Raw genomic sequence first — 21800 nt, forward strand, 5'->3', positions numbered from 1 at the left:
TTATGCTGCAAAATTTGTTGGTAGTCTTCAGACTTCATAATGCCATGCACACGGTCAAGCAGTCCAGTGCCAGAGGCAGCAAAGCAACCCCAAAACATCAGGGAACCTCCGCCATGTTTGACTGTAGGGACCGTGTTCTTTTCTTTGAATGCCTCTTTTTTTTTTCCTGTACACTCTATGTTGATGCTTTTTGCCAAAAAGCTCTACTTTTGTCTCATCTGACCAGAGAACATTCTTCCAAAACGTTTTAGGCTTTCTCAGGTAAGTTTTGGCAAACTCCAGCCTGGCTTTTTTATGTCTCGGGGTAAGAAGTGGGGTCTTCCTGGGTATCCTACCATACAGTCCCTTTTCATTCAGACGTCGACGGATAGTACGGGTTGACATTGTTGTACCATTGGACTGCAGGGCAGCTTGAACTTGTTTGGATGTTAGTCGAGGTTCTTTAGCCACCATCCACACAATCTTGCGTTGAAATCTCTCGTCAATTTTTCTTTTCCGTCCACATCTAGGGAGGTTAGCCACAGTGCCATGGGCTTTAAACTTCTTGATGACACTGTGCACGGAAGACACAGGAACATTCAGGTCTTTGGAGATGGACTTGTAGCCTTGAGATTGCTCATGCTTCCTCACAATTTGGTTTCTCAAGTCCTCAGACAGTTCTTTGGTCTTCTTTCTTTTCTCCATGCTCAATGTGGTACATACAAGGACACAGGACAGAGGTTGAGTCAACTTTAATCCATGTTAACTGGCTGCAAGTGTGATTTAGTTATTGCCAACACCTGTTAGGTGCCACATGTAAGTTACCGGTGCTGTTAATTACACGAATTGGAGAAGCATCACATGATTTTTCAAACAGTGCCAATACTTTTGTCCACCACCTTTTTTAGGTTGGGTGTGGAATTGTATCCAATTTGGCTTTAGGACAATTCTTTTTGTGTTTTTTCATTGAAGACAAATTAAATGAAGATAATAATACCAAAGAATTTGTGATTGCAATCATTTTCAGGAAGAAACTGAGTATTATCTGACAGAATTGCAGGGGTGCCAATACTTTTGTCCACCACTGTAAATATCATATTTGATATCCATCTTCATGAATATTGGTGACGGCAAACATGATGTATCTATCTTGGATGTGGGACCCCCCCCCCCATACCAAGATATGAAATCTGAAGGATTTTTATGTCTTAGGCAACTGGGTGGGTTCACAAAACCGAGCCCCCGTGTGAGGTAAACAACATGGGTGTCTCCTAGTGTTTTGGCCCCTTACTAAAAACCAGACCAGACATTTTACTTCATTCTTACCCAGGGACGTCAGACGCAAGCACTCCTCGTTGCGTGGAGGAATCACACCTAGTTTCCGGGGAGCCGTCCCCCACAGAATCTGAGACCATCACCTCATGGCGCAGGTTTTGCTATTATTTACCCCTTTTATTTTAATAACTGTTTTATGCATATATGTAAATTGTCTCTTTTATAATATCTTGTATATCTTTTGTAAACACTGCCCACTTTCGGGAGTAAATCATTATTATTTACCAGCTTCGTTCTTCTTGTCCTATGTCGAGCAAACACGTTCCTCACCCGCTAATTCACGTTACCTAACGGGTACCCGATCTACCTGTTAAGCAATCGGTGGTGGCAGTACACCAGTATTTATGTGATATTGTGGTTTGAGGGTGGCTGGACAAAGGTATTTATACATTCCTGGAAGGAACTGGTGGTATATATACGTCCTGTCACATCACGCGCCACAATAGTCGACATAAATTAGAGCAGCTGCGCCCGTACTTATCCTCGGTCAATACAGTATTTGACCAGCAGGATAAGGGGGCGCCAGAGGGCTGCAAGGTCTGACCAAGTGTTTTTCGTGACAGGGGACATGCCGCAATTTATGTCCGGAAAATATGCCAATAGTCTGGTATGTCCTCTACAGTGTGTGTGTGTAACATGCAATTACATGTGTATGTAAAAGGCATTGTGTGTATGTTTCTGTTTGTTGGGGCAATATTTTAGTATTTGGGGGCCCGACTTTAAATGTTGCCCACAGCCACACTTTGTCTGAAACTGGACCTTTGCTGAAGATTCCAAAGTGCAAACTAGACCCCTTAACTCTTGAATAACAGATCATAGTAATGTGCCCTGTTGCAAAGACTAAAGGATGCATGGCATAACCAGTGGTTAGAATCGGGAATGAGCAGGGTGAGTATAGACGTTGCACAGTTTAGAGAAACCAGTGCCATAGGGAAACATTTGATGTATGGGGGAATGTATTGTGGCGTCATCATACTGTGTGTGTGTGATCAGGGGCACTGGTGATCATACTTTGTGTGGGGGCATCCTCCTGTGTGAGGGATACTTGTGAAGACATCATACTGTGTTTGGGAATAGAGGAATGTACTGTAGGGGCACCATGGAGAGGGCATTATTCTGTGTGTGGGGGAATGTAATGTGGGAGGAATTATACTGTGTGTGGTATAATGTACTGTGGGGGCATTATACGCCCTGTGAGGAACTGTTGCAACATCACAGTGTGTGAAGTAATGTGCTGTACTGAGCATTATAATTTGTGTTGGGGATACTGTCAGGGGGCATCATACTGTGTTGAGAAATGTACTGTGGAGGCATCCTACTGTGTGTAGTTGGGCACAGGGGGCATCATACTTTGTGTAGGGCATTGTTTTGTTTGAGGGGGGCTGTCAATGCATCATACTGTGTGTGGGGAGTCTGTGGTGTCATCATTGTGTTTGTGTGTGAATTATAATGTGTGTGTGAGAATGTACCATTGGGGCATATTTTTTTGTGTGGGGAATGTACGGCTAGGGGATATCTTATTATGTATTGTATAGGGGAATGTACTATGGGGGATTTATACTGTGTGTGGTGGAATGTACTGTGTGGGCATCATACTTTGCATACAGTGGGAAAATGAGTATTTAATACACTGCAGATTTTGCAAGTCTTCCCACCTACAAAGAATGGAGAGGTCTGTAATTTTTACCGTAGGCACACTTCAACTATGTATGATCATTAAATAATTCAATTGCATTTTATAGCATGAAAAAAGTATTTGATCACCTACCAACCAGCAAGAATTCTGGCTCTCACAGACCTGTTAGTTTTTCTTTAAGAAGCCATTCTACTCTGCACTCATTACCTGTATTAATTGCACCTGTTTGAACTCGTTACCTGTATAAAAGACACCTGTTCACACAATCAATCACACTCCAACCTCTCCACCATGGCCAAGACCAAAGAGCTGTCTAAAGACACCAGGGACAAAATTGTAGACATGCACAAGGATGGGATGGACTACAGGACAATAGTCAAGCAGCTTGGTGAGAAGGCAACAATTGTTGGCACAATTATTAGAAAATGGAAAAAACACAAGGTAACTGTCAATCTTCCTTGGTCTGAGGTTCCATGCAAAATCTCGCCTCGTGAGATAAGGATGATTCTGAGAAAGGTCAGGAATCAGCTCAGAACTACACAGGACCTGGTCAATGACCTGAAGGGAGCTGGCACCACAGTCTCAAACATTACGTTAGTAACACACTATGCCGTCATGGATTAAACTCCAGCAGTGCATGCCAGGTCCCCCTGCTCACACCAGCACATGTCCAGGCCCGTTTGAAGTTCGCCAATGACCATCTGGATGATTCAGAGGAGGCTCGGAGAAGTTCATGTGGTCAATTGAGACCAAAATAATACTTTTTGGTATCAACTCTACTGGCTGTGTCTGGAGGAAGAAGAAGGATGAGTACAACCCCAAGAACACTGTCCCAAGCGTGAAGCATGGTGGGGGAAACATCATACTTTGAGTGGGGGATTGTGGAAACATCATCATGTGTATAATAATGTACTGTGGGCATCATACTTTGTAAAGGGTACTGCAGGGGAATCTATGAGAGGGACTGTGGGGATATTATACTGTGTGGGCGAATGTTCTGTGGGGTATCATACCGTTTGTGGGGGAATGTACTGTGGGAGCATCATACTGTATGAATAGAACTGTGGGGGCACCATACTTTGTGTGGGGAAATGTACTTTGAGGCACTATATACTATGTATAGGGGAATGTACTGTATGAGGGGCATGTGTGTGGGACGGGGTATCATACTGTATGAAAGGGACTATGTGGACATCACAGTGCGTGAGGAAATGTACTGTAGGGGCATCATACTTTGTGGGTCAATAAATTGTGGGGACATCATACTGTGCAATGGAGAATGTACTGTGGAGGCATCATAATGTGTGTGGGGGTGATGTTGGGGCATCATACTGTGTACGGCACCATACTCTGGGGAATGTACTGTGGGGGCATTATACTGTGTGTAATGGCTCTAATTACTTTACTACAAAATGTACTGAAAAGCAGTAAAAAAAAAAATCCAAGTGTGGTGAAATGGTGAGAAAAATGCAAATCCGTGGGTTTTTTTAGGTTTTGTTTTTATATCGTTCATTAAGTGGTAAAAATGACCCGACAGCATGATTCTTCAGGTCAGTGCAATTACTGCCATTTCAAACTTGAATATTTTTTTTTTATTAAAGTGTTGAAAAAAATATGAATTTTTCCACTTATGGACCCTTTTGAGGAATTGTTTTTTTTCCTACCTGGAATCCGTCTGAAAAAGCACTGCAAAACCACCACAAAAAGTGGACATAATGCACAGCAATGTAAAAACGACCTCTAGATGAATTTCTTGAGGGCTGTAGTTTCCAAAATGGAGTAACTTGTGGGGGTTTTATGTAGTATACACCTCAGCACTCGCTGACCCCGGTCTGTAACTTCATGTGGTCTCCACTTTGAGACTGAGTTGCTGTGATTTCTAAATGCTTTGACTGCTCAATAATACCACTCACAGTTTATCATGGAATATTTAGGAGGGAAGAAATTTTATGAACTAACTTGTTGCAATGGTGGCGTTGTATAACAGGACCTCGCTAGTATCAGTGATCTAGTTAGAACAAGCAATTTTGTCACAAATGTTAGTAAATGGCAAAATGGAAACTGCCACATTTAGGCTGTGTGCCCACGATGCGTTTTTTTAGCGTTTCCACAGCGGCAAAAACGCTGCAGAAGCGCTTAAAAAACGCATGGTAGAAGGCCTGCCATGTTCCCCAATGATAATCCGCATGTGCTGTGCACATGCTGCGGAAATTTCCGCTGCGGATTATCATTGCGGAAAAAAACACAGCACTACCAATTATTTTGCAGAAGTGCTGCGTTTTCTCCGCCATTGACTTGCATTGGAACGCATGGATTCCGAATCACTGTATATGTAGATGCGCATTCCATGCGTTCCAATGTGCGGATGGTACCCGGGTGTAGAGAAGAGGAAACTCTCATCCAGACCCAGGTACCATAGAATCTGTAAAAAAAAGAATAAAATAAAAAATATATGTTATATTTACCTTCTGGCGGGCCCCGGTGCGCTCGTCCTCCCATGCCGGCAGATTGCGATGGACTGAAGGACCTGCGCTGACGTCATAGTCATGTGACGGGTCACGCGATGTTGACGTCGGCAGGTCCTTCAGTGTACCGCGATCAGCCAGCAGCCAGGACGGAGGGAAGCAAGACACCTGGGGCCATCGGAAGGTAACTATAGATTTATTTTTTTACATTCTTTTACTGTCACACTATATAAATCCATGCCGTTTGCATGGATTTATATAGTGTGACCAAGGTGACAAGCACTTTCCAAGTGATGCTAAAATCGCATGGAAAGCGCTTGTCAACCCGCTTGCGTAAATGCATATGAAGAACGCTTCACATCCGCATGTCCCTGGCAGGAAAAACGCATGTACAATCCGCATGCGTTTTTTCTGCCAGGGGAGATGCAGAAACGCTCAGGAAAAATCCGGAGCATTTCTGCATCGTGGGCACATAGCCTTAGGCGGGATGTGCCCTATTCTGTGTGCCCTTCTGTCCCTCTTCGGAGCTTCACAATTGTTAGTAAAGGCAGATGGTATTGCAAGAGTCTGGGTTTTAAACACCATCAGACAGAATGAAAAACCAGAATTCAATGATTAAGAAGTGCCCCAATACTTTTGTCCATATAGTGTATGTGTAAATTAGAGCAGCGGCTGTTAGCTTAAAGAAGACCTGTCTGGGACCTCATTTCATTTACGTTGTTTGTTACAAGAAAGGTGTCCTTGATCTCACAGATACCTCTACATTTGCACAGCCATTCACTTAGCCGCTTGTCCAAGTGAGATCCTCATTTCCCCCTTTTTTATGAGCTGTAGACTACCTTAATGGTACATCTGAGTCTGGCTGCAGCCTATTTCAGTGGGTGTAATGGGTGTAATAGGTGTAAGGTAGCGGCTTTAACGACAGTGCGGTAATGAGGCACTGACCGAGGTTAGTTCAACTCAAATGTCTTTATTTTGGAAACTTACGAAAATAAACTCAAAAGTTATTCTCTGGTTCGCAGGCAGATTGTCCATGTCAATCTGTTGGGCGACTGCACTACCGTGTAACTCATGGGTGCGACAATGGCTTTGCTCTCTCTGGCCCTGAGCTGTGCTCAGTCTCATACAGACCTGACATACACAGAGCTCCTGCTCAATGCTTGCAAAACCAAATACTGACACACCCAAACCTTAACTGAAAGTTCAAATGGGAATCGTGGACATGGGCCACTCCCAAGACTCGGAGTGGAGGAAGAGATCTGTCCCACTACCTTCCTACAGATCTCTCCAAAAATAAAAGCCATGTCAGGTTTTCCTGAATCTGACTTGGTGAAATAGTTTGACTAAGTCCATACTCTCTTTTATTTTGCACCATAAACACAGCTGTGTCTAATTACAATGCTCTCCAGCGGGTTCAGTATGTTTCTATGCGCATCCTGGGAGACATGTAATGACCCTCATATATAGGACCCCCCTCACTGCCTCACAGAGGTGAGAGCAAACCTATTTCTGATAATATAGGAGTCACTGTGTATGACACTGGTGGATGACACTTTACATGGAGATTGACAGTGTGTATGGGAGGCAATGATGGACACTGTATATGGGGGATTTTTGCTGATTCCGTATATTTGATGCTATCAGTGTATATGGGGAAGCTGAAGCTGTCACTGTATCTGTCAAAGGGTAACTATATAAGGTGGTTATGACTGGTACTATATATGGTGGGGCTGTGATTGTCAGTGGTGGCTTGCACTTGTGAGGTGTAGCACTAGTATTAACTACAGCTAGTATACAGAAGCACAAAAAGAAAATAATTCTCCAGCAATCTGAATATAGCTGTCTCTCTCTTTTCCACCTGGAATGTGGGAGGCATCTATGGTGGGAGCAGCTTTTATCATGCATATTTTCCAGAGTACCATTTGAAGATGAAAATACAACCATTTGGTGCAGTAAAGATGGTACTGCTCCATGTGAGCATCCATGGAAAACTAATCTCCGGCAGACAAGTTTTTCTGAAAGTCACAGCAGTTTTAACCTTATTAGTACATTGCAATGGTAGCACCCGGGCACATTAGCTAACTGTTATATGGCTCTTTAGCTCATTTTACAAGATTATGATATCACAGGTCCTCACCAGAACAATGTATCAACTGTCTTGAAACTTCTAATGATCTGATCTTTTTTACCTCCCTGAAGCATTAGAGTGATTAAATCCTTTGTTCTAACATTTTTCATTCCTTTCTAATGTACTCGTCCACAGCGCTTCACTCTCACAGGCGGCACCCGACTCGGTGCGCTGTCATAATCTGGGCTTTTCTGTTATCCCCTAGATTTGTATTAAATAGGTTATATAATCTGAATGTGCAGAGGATAAGACTTTATGAGACTATGAGCATTGTTGTCTCTCAGGCAAAATATCCAAATACCCATCAGGCAAACTAAACAAAATGTGCAGCATAAAAAAGCCATTTTTCAGTATATGAGCTGATTGTCATGGATGGAATAAACCAATTTCAGGACAGACTCTTTCTGGAATTTCTTGATAATATGGCATCTCAAACTGAACAATAGTGTCAGGTATAGAGAGGGAGATACATGTCAGGCAGTGGATTGCCAACGCCTGAGGCAAGGCATGTATTGTGCAACACCTGACCCATGGAGCATTAGCATTCTCCGAATCCCTTATTTCTCCAAGTACATGTATTTAAAGAAAATACTGATGTAATTCAAGTTTGCCCTTTTTTCCAGTTTTGTTTTTTATTTTTTGCTTTTCACTGAAATACAGTATAAAATGTTAAAAGCAAAAAGTTATACATTGTTATAAAATGTTTAATACTTTTTTTTGTGTACTGTAACTAATTCATTACCGTAACCATAATCCTAGGCCAAAAACTAGCCCTAGTTAGGATTGAACGCACCGTGTAAAAATGTAAAATTTGTTAAAATGATAGTGCTTTGTTTTTGACATGTGACACTTTTTAAATTGGGACAACTCGCGTAGCAACTCTCTCTCCTGTCACAAAATTAGAATTGAGAAGAGAAGAGGCAGAGAGGTGCTGGAGAGCTCAGTGCAGCAAAGGGCCGGACTGGGAATGAAATTCAACCCTGGCATATGAAAGCACATAAGCCCATGATATTGACCTACATCCACTTCTCTAAATGGGTGTCTCTATTATAAATATGACCCTGAATGGAATTGGAGATATTAAAAGTGTAATGTAATATAAATGTAGTTCTAAAATGCAAGCTGGGTCTCGTTTCTCCTAATTATAAGATATAATTATTAAGCTATATTGGGCTGTCCTGTTACAAAGACAAAATGAAGGACGGCATAACCAATCCAGTGCGAGAGATAAGGATCAGGACGGAGCAGATGAGTTTAGAAGATGTGCAACTTAGATGAAAAATCAGGAAAATAACTAGAGTCCTAGAGAAACCAGGGTAACTTGGGCCTGGGTCCGGCCACCAACATGCTTCTCGGATATATGGTTGGCATGGACGTTGCTAATGAAAGAAAAAGAAGCGGTGGCGCTCAATGTGTGAAATCGGTGAAGTAAAGCTGAGGAATAAGGACTCCAAGAGCCGCTCACCTGGTGAAGGTTGTGCAAAGGCAATTACAACACTGCATAAGGCTTGAAAACTGGTATGGACGTGGCTGCTGCTCCACCCTCTGAACCTGACCAAGTCAGGCACCAAACTTGATAGAAGAGACATCTAGAAGGCGCAGTGTTTTTCGGGCGCTGCCAAGTCCAGAAGTGACAGGTACTTGACAAAGGAGTTAGAACAACTCTGAAATGTGTTGTCAAATAAATTGTGAGATTTGTGTCGGTTCACCAGAGTGATATGATTGTGTAAATCTGTATCCGCATAAACACTGTACTTGTTAAAAGACTATATATATTTAGATGTAAGGTTTTAACTCTGTGAATGATTTAAAATGCATTATATTACATGATTATATAAGGAGAATAAACAGTTAATTGATGATAGGGGGGTTCAGTGCATGCTGTTAGGGGGTAGTAATGGTCAAATTTGCCCAGCAACCAAAGGAGAGTTGGTGATTGGTCTAGCTCCAGTGTGGGAGGGGCTTAGTTTCTGTGCTCAGGGGAATTTCCAGTGGACAGTTGAAATGTACGTGATAGGAATAAGTGGTGCGGCCATCTTGGGGGTAGTCTGGAATATGTCCTGAACAGAAAGGACGTGCTGTAAGGGAATTCAGCTGCATCTGCTTGTGAGAACACCCCCATTGACACCAGAGAAAATGCATATTGGAGCTGAGCTTGCTTAAGATCGGAACCTGTCCAAGTTTGAGGAGATTCCTGTCAGAAACGCTGTCCAGAGACGATAAAGTCTGGGACCTACAGTGAAGAGTTGTTGGACACCACTGAGAAATTAAGCTACAAGCATCAATGGTGCCTCTCACCTGTTGAAGGCCCCGCAATGAGTAACTGTTGACACATAACATAACATTTTGGCACCAAAATATTCAAGGCTAAGATATAGCCTGTAGTTAGTTAAGTATATCAACTGCTTTACACAACATTTGTTGCTAATACCAGAGTCCACAACTTTCGGATTCGCTGCCACGGTTTATGCTGGTTTAATAACTAAAAAAATTCCCAATCCACTTTGAGGTGCCGACACAGCACACAACGGACTCCAGACCATACTTGAACTCCATTTTGTTACAGGAGAAAGCTTCTGCACAGCATTTTAGTACTGGACAGTTATTCAACTATGTACGACTATATTTATGGCTAAACGGCCGTCACCATAGTTTGTTTTGGGTATTTTCGATACAGTTGAGGACAGACTGTTTCTCTGTAAATACTATGGGAAGGGAGAGGGAAATTTGGTTGTTCTTAACCATAACTGGGAATTTCCTTGGAGAAGAGGAGTACATACAGTATTTACAGTCAGGTACATTGGATAAGGCCCAACAGGTTTTCATCTCCCATACAGGTGCTAGAAACATCTTCATCCCTGGTGCCCTATTTAGGTGAAGTATCTCTCTAATTCTATTCTCTGTCCCAAGAGACATTTCCTCACCAACGACAGTGTGTCCAGATCCTATATCTCCCTCACGGCTTAACCTGGAGTCTTATCTTCCTCTGCTACCTGCTGACTAGAAGTGCCCCGGGGTCCTCAATACCTCTGTTGAGTTTCTCCGGCTGGCTAATGGGACTCCTACGTGAGGAGATATTTACACTGCTTATCCACTGTCTGAGGGTAGGGAGCCCCCGTCTACCCTAGCAGCCAATTTCCCTGGCTGTCCGTCCGTAAGTTTTCCTGTCACAACTCTGACAGGACTCCAACTGACACTTTCTGGAAAATTCTCCAGATGTTGCCTAGAATGCCCCGCCCCCTGCAGCAGTTAATTCCTCACTGTCATTCTGGTAGCAGGCTCTCACTAACAGCTGCACCCGACAGTGGCATCTTGTGGCCGATTAAAAGTGCTACAGCCCCACAAGGAGATATGTCAAACTAAACCCCAGATATACTCCATGCCTGACTGAGACACTGCGTTCCCCCCTCTACTCTACTGACTGTACCACTGAAGCTAACCCCTTAACTTGACCTAACAGCAGTTCAGAGAGATCTAACTATGGGAACATGTTATTTTAACTACTTCAGTGCCAGGGGAAGGTTACACCCTTCCTCACTATTACAACCCAGTCCCAGGTGCAACAAACGATGCTCTTAGTGCATGCGTGCACTACAGAAAACACTCCGGGTTACATCACAGAGGCCAGCCATGTCTGTGGCACATACCTCCCTATATGACTACGCGACCATTAGCCACCTTACAGGTTGTAAAGTTCAGGCTAACCTGTACTTTACACCAGGGCCGGCTCCAGGTTTTTGTGGGCCCTGGGCGAAAGAGTCTCAGTGGGCCCCTTTAACACATACCACGATTCATGATGCACAGATACCGCAGAGAAATATATATATAGTATAATGCCAAAGATTTCACTTCTTACATTACATGACCGATATCTATTGTAAATTCCACAATAGCTCAGAAACCCACGAATTGCTCCATACAGAATACTGACCCCCATAAAATGCTCCATACAGGATACTGGCCCCCATATAAGGCTCCATACAGGATACTGGCCCTCATATAACGCTCCATACATAATACTGGCCCCCATATAAAGCTCCATGCAGGCTGTGCCCCCACATAATGCCCCACGCAGGCTATTCCCCCTTATAATGCCCTATGCAGGCTGTTCCCCCATATAATGCCACATGCATGATGTCACGCCCCCTTATAATGCCCCATGCAGGATGTCACCCCCTTATAATGCCCCATGCATTATGTCACCCCCCTTAAATGCCCCATGCAGGATGTCACTCCACCCCTTTTAATGCCCCATGCAGGATGCCACTCCCCCCCTTATAATGCCCCATGCAGGATGTCACTCACCCCTCTTATAATGTCCCATGCAGGATTTCACTCCCCCCCATTATAATGCCCCATGCAGGATGTCACCCTCCCTCCCTTATAATGCCCCATGCAGGATGTCACAGCCCCCCCCCTTTTAATGCCACATACAGGATGTCACACACCCCCTCCCATATAATGCCCCATGCCTCCATACATTAAAAGAAAAATCAAATACTCACCTCATTTCTCACCTGCTGCCGCTGCTCAGCTCTGGACTCCGGCATTGCCGGCATCTTCCCGCTCTGCGCTGTGACGGCTCAGGAGAGAGCATGGTGGAAAGACGTCACCGCACCCTCTGACCTGAGACATCACAGTGCAGCAGCCGCGGAAGACACCGGAGCTGCTGCAGAGGCACGGGGAGAGGTAAGTATTGTTTCACCGGCTGCCAGGGCCCTGAGCAAGTGGGGGGAGCGGGCGCTGACACCGCTCTCCTCTGCTCACGGGTCCCATAGCGCGGCGGGGTGCCCGACGGCGAGTGGGCCCACCCACCTGCTCAGGGCCCCGTCACTTGCCCGGGTGCGCCGGGTGCTGATGCCGGCCCTGCTTTACACGCATATAATTAAACCAATTCTTAGGGTGTAAAAAGGTAATAGGCGGCCAGTTTAGACAGGTACGCCAGCAGGCAAATCTATAGAAAAAATTGTAAAAACAGATTGCTTAGGTGCTATGCTGTGTAACACAGCTGTTGACTAATGTTTGCATAATATTTAAATGTTTTGTATTGTCTGGATGAAAACATACACTTAAATAAGTAAAATAGTTCTTTTGGGATCAAACTGTGTAAGGCTGCATGTCCACGATGCAGATTTAATGCATTTCTGCGGCAGCATTTCCTCTGCGGAATCGCATTAAAATCGCTTGTTAAGATGTCTGCCATGTTTCCCAATGATAATCCGCATGTGCTGTGCACATGCTGCGGAAGTTTCCGCTGCAGATTATCATTGCAGAAAAATCTGCAGCACAACCAATTTGGACATGCATTGAACCGCATAACATCCGCATGTATACATGTGGATATTATGCGGTTCAATGCGCGGATGGTACCCTGGTTGGGAGAAGACGAGACTCTCATCCCACCCGGGTACCATCGTACCTGCAAGTTAAAAAAGAATTATAAAGTAAAAAATTATTCATACTCACCTCTCCGGCGGCCCTCGGTCTCCTCCCGGCGGCGGCGATCCTCTCTCCTCGGCGGCCCGCGGTGTACTGGCAGGACCTGCGGTGAAGTCATTTAGTCAGCTGATGGTCACGCCACCATCAGCTGACCGCTGACATCTACGGTTGCTTGACCATCAGCTGACTAAATGACGTCACTGCAGGTCCTGCCAGTACACCGCGGGCCGCCGAGGAGAGAGGATCACCACCGGGAGGAGACCGGGGGCCCCGGAGAGGTGAGTATAAGGTTTTTTTTTCTTTTTGCTTTTTAATTCTTTTTATTCACACTAGATGCACAATTTTAAGCAGAAATCTCCTCATAAGTTGGTCACGCAATATTAAACCATGCCAGTTACATGGATTTATATTGTGTGACCAACTTCTCAAGCCCATTTCCAAGTGATGCTCAAAATCACTTGGAAAACTGCTTGAATAAAAAGCATGCATAAACGCTTGTAAAAACGCTGAAAAAACGCATGTTAAATGCATGTTTTTTCTGCCAAGGAGATGCAGAAATGCTCTGGAAATTTCTGCTTCAAATCTGCATCATGGGTAGAGATGAGCGTTGTTCTACTCGAACTGTTCGCCAATCTCAAATTCGAGCTGTTTTGGGCGGTGTTCGAGCCGTTCGGCGAACACGAACAATTTGAGAAAAATTCGGCTGTTCGAGGTTATGTTCGATAACTGTTCGTGCACCAAAATCATAACTGGATTTTTTCTCAGTAATGATGAAAATTAATGTTAATACGCAGTTTGAGTGTACAGCGGGGCGGGGGGAGGGGCAGGGGATGGATCTCTGCAGGAACAATGAAGATCTCCATTTTTTTTTTCTCTTTCCCGCATTTACAGTGGGGAGGTGCAATCTGTCAGCCTATCAGCAGCGCACACACGGAGCGAAGTGCTTTTTTTCACACAAGCAAGGGCATGTGTCATTGGCAGTGTATGTCACATGTCTTTGCCCTATAAGACCAAGCCATTTTCCCCGTCGCCACCATTTTCTCACTGCTGCAGCTGCGTGTTAGACGGCACCGCTGTTGCTGTGTGCGCTATACCTTGTTAATTTCAAGCCAATTTTCGCACAAATCTACAGATAGCTTGGGAGTAGGGAATAGTTGTGATTGCAGTCCTTTTAAGGACTAGGTTACAGCATTTCCTACGACTTTTATCAGGCAGGTCTGTGCTCTTAAATAGATAGATTGTGGGAGTAAAGACTAATTGTAATTGGAGTCCTTTTCAGGACTAGGTTACATCAGTTCCTATCAGTTTTTGCCAGGCAGGTCTGTGCCAGTGCTGTGCAAGTTTTTTTCACAGCATTTGGCTGAATCTAGCAAAGCTAATCCTTTTTGGCCTATTGCAGAGTGTGTTAGTCAGTGGAGTAGCCTATCTGTGTTGCAAGATATACCACCTGTGTATAGAATACCAATTTTTTTACTGCACCTAGTGAAGTAAAATCTTTTGGGCATAGCATCATTCTATTAGTCCATCTATACTGACCTCCATCAGGTTGCAAATTGAATATAATTTTTTTCTGCATCTAGCTCTGAAAAAATATTGGGCTTCTAGCTGTGTGTGGGACTTGTTGTATTAGTCCATCTATACTGACCTCCATCAGGTTGCAAACTGAATATATTTTTTTCTGCATCTACCTCTGAAAAAATATTGGGCTTCTAGCTGTGTGTGGGACTTGTTCTATTAATCCATCTATACAGACCTCCATCAGGTTGCAAACTGAATATATTTTTTTCTGCATCTACCTCTGAAAAAATATTGGGCTTCTAGCTGTGTGTGGGACTTGTTGTATTAGTCCATCTATACTGACCTCCATCAGGTTGCAAACTGAATATATTTTTTTCTGCATCTAACTCTGAAAAAATATTGGGCTTCTAGCTGTGTGTGGGACTTGTTCTATTAATCCATCTATACAGCCCTCCATCAGGTTGCAAACTGAATATATTTTTTTCTGCATCTACCTCTGAAAAAATATTGGGCTTCTAGCTGTGTGTGGGACTTGTTCTATTAATCCATCTATACAGACCTCCATCAGGTTGCAAACTGAATATATTTTTTTCTGCATCTACCTCTGAAAAAATATTGGGCTTCTAGCTGTGTGTGGGACTTGTTGTATTAGTCCATCTATACTGACCTCCATCAGGTTGCAAACTGAATATATTTTTTTATGCATCTACCTCTGAAAAAATATTGGGCTTCTAGCTGTGTGTGGGACTTGTTCTATTAATCCATCTATACAGACCTCCATCAGGTTGCAAACTGAATATATTTTTTTCTGCATCTACCTCTAAAAAAATATTGGGCTTCTAGCTGTGTGTGGGACTTGTTGTATTAGTCCATCTATACTGACCTCCATCAGGTTGCAAACTGAATATATTTTTTTCTGCATCTACCTCTGAAAAAATATTGGGCTTCTAGCTGTGTGTGGGACTTGTTCTATTAATCCATCTATACAGACCTCCATCAGGTTGCAAACTGAATATATTTTTTTCTGCATCTACCTCTGAAAAAATATGTGGCCTTCTAGCAGTGTGTGGGACTTTCTCTATTAGTCCATCTATACTGACCTCCATCAGGTTGCAAACTGAATATAATTTTTTTCTGCATCTAGCTCTGAAAAAATATTTGGCCTTCTAGCAGTGTGTGGGACTTTCTCTATTAGTCCATCTATACTGACCTCCATCAGGTTGCAAATTAAAAATAATTTTTATCTGCATCTACAGTACCTCTGAAAAAATATTTGGGCTTCTAGCTGTGTGTGGGACTTGTTCTATTAGTCCATCTATACTGACCTCCATCAGGTTGCAAATTGAATATAATTTTTATCTGCATCTAGCTCTGAAAAAATATTTGGCCTTCTAGCAGTGTGTGGGACTTTCTCTATTAGTCCATCTATACTGACCTCCATCAGGTTGCAAATTAAAAATAATTTTTATCTGCATCTACAGTACCTCTGAAAAAATATTTGGGCTTCTAGCTGTGTGTGGGACTTGTTCTATTAGTCCATCTATACTGACCTCCATAAGGTTGCAAACTGAATATATTTTTTTTCTGCATCTACCTCTGAAAAAATATTGGGCTTGTAGCTGTGTGTGGGACTTGTTCTATTAATCCATCTATACAGACCTCCATCAGGTTGCAAACTGAATAAAAAAATTTTCTGCATCTACCTCTGAAAAAATATTTGGGCTTCTAGCTGTGTGTGGGACTTGTTCTATTAGTCCATCTATACTGACCTCCATCAGGTTGCAAATTGAATATAATTTTTTTCTGCATCTAACCCAGCCAATAGTTTTGGCCTAATACCACAGTTTGGCCACTCAGCTCTGCTCGGTTCCCATCCATTGTTTTTTTGTGCAAACAACTCCAGAGTTGTGAATTAGTTAACCACCAAAATGAGTGGAAAAAGGCCTGCTGCTGGTGGAAAGGGGAATAGGCGTGTTGGGAAGGGGAAAAAAGGTTGTGTCCGTGGGGTAGGTGTTAAAGCAACAGTAACATCTGCAGAAGAAAGACCATCTTCCAGCCAAACTAAAATGTCTACTTCTTTTAGCGGACAATGTGATAAGATCCCTTTCTTACGGCCACGCCAATCGCTACAAATTCCAGATGAGGCACAAAAACAGCAGGTGCTTCAACGGATATCAAGTGCTCCTTTAAGTGGGCTCTCCTCCACATCAACTTCAACATCACAAATACTCCAGTCCTCAAAGGTGTCACCCCAATCGCACTTGCTTCCTCACAGCTCCCAAATCTCCAGCTGCCCGTCTGAGTATGAGGTAGAACAGATGGTTGAGTCTGCAGAGCTGTTTACTCATACTATAGCCTGGGAATCAGAGGTCGACTCCAGCGCTTCTGTGAATCCAGACGAGGAAATGATCTGCACTGATGCCCAGAATCTTTATGAGTCGGATCCAGGACCAGACGCAGAAGGTTCTGACCATAATGTAGACCCTCATTCCCAAACTGTAACTCCTGTTGGTGGAGACAATGAGGAAGACGATGATAAGACTCAAATACCTGATTGGAGCGACAACTTTAGTTTTTTGTCAGGGCAGGAACAGGTTGGCTCTGAGGACGACGGGTGTGATAACGCACAGGGTGATGATGATGAGGTTGGAGATCTCACTTACTGTCAACCCACAGTCAGCCAAGAGATGAGGTCAGCAGAGGAGGTGGAGGAAGATGCTAGTGACGACGAGGTCAGGTTGCGCCTTCCTGGACAGAGACGTAGTACTGGAAGCACGTCAACAACTGCATCCTCAAACACAACTCTGCCTCTCACCACAAGTCGTGGTGGCTCTTCAGGTCGCATGGGTGCTAAGCCTTGCATAGCCTGGGCATTTTTTCAGATCGATAAAGATGACCCAACTCGTGTTATCTGTAACATTTGTCAGCAAAAGCTAAGTAGAGGCCAAAAAATACATAGTTTGAGTACTTCATGCATGAACCGGCACATGGACATGAAGCATAAGTTGCAGTGGGAAGCTCAGTGTGCTACAATGCGGCCTAGCCGGCCGGGCCAACCGCCGTCTGCCATATCTTGTGCATCCGCGGCCTCTTCATCCTCTGTGACTGGGGGGACAGCAGTCACACCTGTTTTGGGGCGCAGACCTGCCACCTCTTTACCCGCAACAGCCAGTGTGATTGGCAGGTCATCATTTTCTTTGGAGGTGGTAACACCAGCTGGTGTTGAGCGCTGTCCGACATCGATAGCACCACCTTTGGATCAAGGCAACCTAACATGTCCGCCTGCATCTTCCTCACAGACCGGCAGTTTGCCGGGGACACCCTTATCAACCCCGTCTAAGCACAATAGCCAGCCCTCGGTCCCTCAGATGTGGACAAGTAAAAGACCATTTCCTCCTAGCCATGAGAAAGCTAAGAGGTTGAATTTCACCATCTGCAAGCTCTTGGCTACAGAAATGCTGCCTTTCCGCCTGGTGGACACAGAGGATTTTCGAGACCTTATGTCCGTCGCAGTGCCCCAGTACCAGATGCCCAGTCGGCACTACTTCTCAAAGAAAGGTGTGCCTGCGCTCCACCAGCATGTCGCACACAACATCACCGCTTCTTTGAGAAACTCTGTGTGTGACAGGGTGCATTTCACCACAGACACTTGGACGAGTAGGCATGGACAGGGGCGTTACATGTCGCTGACTGGGCACTGGGTAACTATGGTGACAGCAGGACAAGGGGCTGCTGTCCAAGTCTTGCCGTCCCCACGAGTTGTGCGTCAATCCTCTTTATGTCAAAGTTCCTCCACTGCTTCTGCCTCCTCAACCTCCTCTCGGTCTTCCACCTGCACCCAAAGCCTGTCTGGTCATGCCACAAGCTTTCTAACTGCGCAGAAGGGATCCTGCACACCTCCTTACTATGCTGGCAGTAGGGCTCAACGTCATCAGGCGGTTTTTACTTTGAAATGTCTGGGAAATGTGAGTCACACAGCTGAGGAGTTGTGGTCAGCTCTGGAGAACCAATTTCATGAATGGTTGTCTCCACTGGACCTGAAACCAGGGAAGGCCGTGTGCGACAATGCTGCAAACCTGGGTGCGGCCCTTCGCCGGGGCAATGTCACACACGTGCCTTGTATGGCTCACGTGTTGAACCTGGTTGTCCAGCAATTTTTAGCCCACTATCCCAGACTAGATGGCCTTCTGCAGAGGGCACGGTCGCTGTGTGCTCACTTCCGCCGTTCGCATCTCGCAGCTCAGCGACTTACATCTCTACAGAAGTCGTTGGGCCTGCCACTTCACCGGCTAAAATGCGATGTGCCTACCCGGTGGAATTCAACTCTGCACATGTTGCAGCGACTGTGGCAGCACCGACAAGCCCTGGTGCAATACGTTCTGACGTATAGCCTGGGCCAACGAGATCCAGAGGTGGGACAAATCACGCTGGAGGAGTGGTCTCAGATCAGGGACCTATGCACCCTTCTGCACAGTTTTGAAATGGCGACGAAGATGTTTAGTGCTGACGATGCCATTATCAGCATGACTATTCCGGTGATTTACATGCTGGAGCACATGTTAAACAGAATTCGGAGTCAGGTGGTGGCACAAGAGGAGGTGGAGGAAGTAGAGGAGGAGGAGTTGTATGCGGAAGGGCTAACATCTGCAAGGTCCAGACGGTCGGCAGCACCAAGGCGGCAGGCATGTGAGGGTGGGGGAGATGGTTTTACCAGGGCGCATGGTAGCAGCCAAACTAGTGAGGAAGGTGCAGGAGCCCAGGAAGAAGTGGAGGACGAACTGATGGAAGACTCATCAGATGAGGGAGACCTTGATCACATTTCTGTTGTGCGAGGTTGGGGGGAGAGGACAGAGGAAGGAAGCATGATTGTTACCTCGCCACCAACACAACAGGGACTTGGTGCTCCTGGATGCGCAACACACATGCGTGCCTTCTTGCTGCACTACCTGCAACATGACCCTCGAATTGTGAGAATTAGAAATAATCCTGACTACTGGGTTGCCACACTGTTAGATCCCCGGTACAAAAGTAAATTTGCAGAAATTATTCCTGCCATAGAAAGGGATGCACGCATGCAGGAGTATCAGCAGAGACTGTTGCAGAATCTTACATGTGCTTTTCCACAAAATACCAGTGGTGCACGTAGTGAATCTCATAGTTCCAACTTGCCAACCGTGGGACCGTCAAGTGTTCAGCACTCAAACCGTAACAGAACCACAGTATCTGCTGGTAACATCAATTTTGCGGAATCATTTCACCACTTTTTTAGCCCATCCTTTGCAAGGCCACTGGAGACAAGAAGTCTGACACATAGTCAACGCCTAGAGACGATGGTACAGGAGTATCTCCAAGTAAACATTGAAGCCATGACTGTGTCACTGGACCCTTGCTCTTTTTGGGCTTCCAATCTGGATAAATGGCCGGAGCTAGCCACTTACGCCTTGGAGATCTTGTCATGCCCCGCAGCCAGCGTTCTGTCTGAACGTGTGTTCAGCGCTGCTGGTGGTGTGCTGACAGATAAGCGCACGTGGCTCTCCACTGATAATGTAGACAGACTCACGTTCATAAAGATGAACAAATCATGGATCCGAAACGACTTTTCTACCCCTGTGTCATCCTGGGGAGAGTAAAAGCTTGATGATTGGTTAAAATCACCCTACCAACCGTTTTAAGCTTTCAAATTACTAATCATGTTTATCTGTATCTTGGCTGGAAAATAATTTGGGCTTTGTAGCAGTGTGCAGCACTGAATCTATTAGGCCATCTATAATAAGCTCCACCAGATTTAAAATTACTAATCATGTTTATCTGTATCTTGACTGGAAAATAATTTGGGCTTTGTAGCAGTGTGCAGCACTGATCCTATTAGGCCATCTATACTAAAGCTTCACCAGATTTAAAATTAATAATCATGTTTATCTGTATCTTGACTGGAAAATAATTTGGGCTTTGTAGCAGTGTGCAGCACTGATTCTATTAGGCCATCTATAATAAGCTCCACCAGATTTAAAATTACTAATCATGTTTATCTGTATCTTGACTGGAAAATAATTTGGGTTTGTAGCAGTGTGCAGCACTGATCCTATTAGGCCATCTATACTAAAGCTTCACCAGATTTAAAATTAATAATAATTTTTAGCTGCATCTAGCCCGGAAAATAATTTTGGGGCTCCGAGATGCGCAAGACACATAAGTGCCTTCTTGCTGCACTACCTGCAGCATGACCCTCATATTGTCAGAATTCGAAGTAATCATGACTACTGGGTTGCCACACTCTTAGATCCCCCAAACTTTTCGATCAACCTTTTCATTTTAATAAAGACCAAAAAATGGTCATTTTTGAAATTATAAGCATTAGCAGGTTGTTAGAAACTGAAATCAAACAGTTTTCAACTCAAAACTTTATTCTAGGTGATGTTACATTTTCACATAGGACCCCTTGTTCGAAAGGAGCTTCTGAACTCTCTCGTCCATTGAATTTGTCAGGTTTTGGATGGTTTCTGCTTCAATTGTTTTGCATGAGGACAGAATACCCTCCCAGAGCTGTTGCTTAGATGTGAACTGCCTCCCGCCATCATAGACACTCCTTTTAATGATGCTCCAAAGGTTCTGAATGGGGTAGAGGTCAGGGGAGCATGGGGGTCACACCATAAGTTTGTCCCCTTTTATGCCCATATCAGCCAGAGATGCAGATGTTTTATGTGCAGCATGAGATGGTGCATTATCATGCAAAAAAATGATCTTGCTGTGAAATACACGGTTCTTCTTCTTGAACCATGGCAGGAAGTGCTGTTTGAGAAAATCCACATACATTATGGAGTTCATCTTTAGCGCCTTCAGGGATCCTAAAGGGGCCGACAATCTCTCTCCCCATGATTCCAGCCCAAAACATTACTCCACCTCCTCCTTGTTGGCGCTGTAGCCGTGTTTGCGTGGGGTGTCCATCAACCAGCCATCCTCCACTCCATCCATCTGGACCATCGAGCGCTGCACGGCACTCATCCGTGAACAAAACAGTTTTGAAATCAGTCTTCATGTAATGTTTGGCCCACTGGAGCCGTTTCTGCTTGTGTGAAGTGGATAGAGGAGGTCGACAGGATGGCGTATGCACAGCTGCAAACCTCTGAAGGACCCTGCATCTTGTTGTTCGGGGGACGTTGGAGGCACCAGCAGCTTCAAAAACTTGTCTGCTGCTATGACAAGGCTTTTTTGCCGCTGCTCTTTCAACCTGACGTAATTGCCTGTAGGAAAGAGTCCTCAATTTGCCCTTATCAGCACGCACACGTGTGTACTGTGAATC

This window comes from Phyllobates terribilis, unplaced genomic scaffold (assembly GCF_046119375.1).
Source record: "Phyllobates terribilis strain yellow unplaced genomic scaffold, ASM4611937v1 Scaffold_3__8_contigs__length_932513732, whole genome shotgun sequence".
Taxonomy (NCBI): domain Eukaryota; kingdom Metazoa; phylum Chordata; class Amphibia; order Anura; family Dendrobatidae; genus Phyllobates; species Phyllobates terribilis.